Here is a 1,741-nt window from a genome sequence, read left to right as displayed (position 1 = left end):
CTGTGCCGGGCTGCTGCTGCTCCCACCGGCACGGCCGCTTTTTCTCAACAGAGTCACCCTGACCTTCGGGATCCCGAATCCTGAGGGTATAAATACAGGCGGGTAAGCACACAATTTCGTGCTCGCTTCGGCAGCACATATACTAAAATTGGAACGATACAGAGAAGATTAGCATGGCCCCTGCGCAAGGATGACACGCAAATTCGTGAAGCGTTCCATATTTTTTCCTCCCTCTCCTCCAGCCCCCCAAGCCTGGAAGGCGAACCTTCGGGATAACCACACTCTCTATGACACAGGAGAGTCAGGGGAGAGGACGCAATCTGGAGTGGCACCAGGGAAGGTTTAGGTTGCACATCAGGAAGATTTTCTTAATGAAAAGGGAAATTAAACATCAGAATGGGCTGCCCAGGGTGGAGTCGCCATCCCTGGAGGTGTTCAAGAAACAGCTGGACATTGCACTCGGTGCCGTGGTCTGGTTGACAAGGTGTTGCTTGGGTCACAGGTTGGACACGATGATCTCAGAGGTTTTGCAACTGATTCTGTGATTCTGTGAGCCCCCTCTGGCACCCCAGCAGCTCCCAGGACCCCCAGAGACACAGCCAGGATAACAGTGGGTCCCTTACTCCGTCCTACTGCTCCTGGGCCAAGGTCCCGCTGGCCCTAAAGGCACAAGGACGGGCACTGAGGTGCCAGTGCCTTGGGAGGGTGTCTGACCTGGCTCAGCTCCTCTCTGTACGGCACAGAACACGTTCTCCCCAAGAGACCCAGAGGCTCAGGGCTGACCCCAGCTGGGCCCAGAAGTTTTCCCTTCAGTAACAAATTCACTATGGTTGCTGCAGAGAATTGACTCACAAATGAGAGCGTTTGCTCTGTAGGGACTCACCTCCAGACACAGATTCCAGGGTGAAAATTTGGCAAAAAGAGCATCACTGAAGGCACAGGTACCACCCAGAGCTACCACGGGCCAAAAAGCTCGAGTTCCTTTGCCTAGAGGGTGTGTGGCAAAGCACTGAATTGAGATGGACTGCTTCTCTTAAAGATCTACAGCTACTGTAAGAAAATAGGAGTTATTTTTGGAATAACTCTTTTATGGAATAAGTCTTTTATGAAGAGGTAGTGCTTTTTTGGCTTTGGCACTGGGGATTTTGTTTTAATTCAGCCTGAATCCTGTGATGGGATGAGTGAAGCTAAATGAGGTGGGTGCTTTTTGAAAGAAAAAAGCAGAACAGAGGCAGATGGTGAGGGGGAGAAAGTAAAATAGGAAACCTGAAATAAGTATATTGTTAGAGATGCCATTTTTCTGTAGTAAAAAAGCTTCAGCTTCTTGGTTTGATTGACTGGTTTGGTTTTTTTTTTACTTCATGTTTTTTGCCTGTTTTATTGCATGTGAGGTAGCACACAGCATAATTCAGTTTCTTTTTCAGACAAAAACTATTAATTTTCTTCAGATATGATGATAACAGATAAAAGAAGGAAGTTAGGAAGCTCATGTGAAAGAATTTAAAGGTGATGAATCATCCAACCTCAGCAGTGAACAATAAACGTGAGGAATTCTACTTTGGTATTACTTGGATTAGGCCGCTCAAAGTGTATTCAGAGTGCAGGTCTTGGCTTCATGTTCCTTAAAAGTGGCAGGTATATTGTCCCTCTCTTGTTAAGATAAAATTATCCAAATACTGCTGGCTAACTTGGTCTGAGTTTTTAGATATGTATTTTTAAAAACAGGCTGTGTTAGCAGGAA

At 46.5% G+C, this 1,741-nt stretch overlaps 1 non-coding gene across 1 annotated transcript; it reads left to right on the top strand.

Annotated features, from left to right (window-relative positions):
- The first annotated feature begins 118 nt into the window (after positions 1-118).
- Positions 119-225, top strand: LOC115948283. Its single transcript, XR_004082118.1, has one exon. It is a non-coding gene; the product is annotated as a U6 spliceosomal RNA (small nuclear RNA).
- The last annotated feature ends 1,516 nt before the right edge of the window (positions 226-1,741 follow it).

Source organism: Geospiza fortis, unplaced genomic scaffold (assembly GCF_000277835.1).
Source record: "Geospiza fortis unplaced genomic scaffold, GeoFor_1.0 scaffold244, whole genome shotgun sequence".
Taxonomy (NCBI): Eukaryota; Metazoa; Chordata; class Aves; order Passeriformes; family Thraupidae; genus Geospiza; species Geospiza fortis.
Note: the sequence above shows the minus strand (reverse complement) of the source record. Positions and strands in the feature narration are given on the sequence as shown.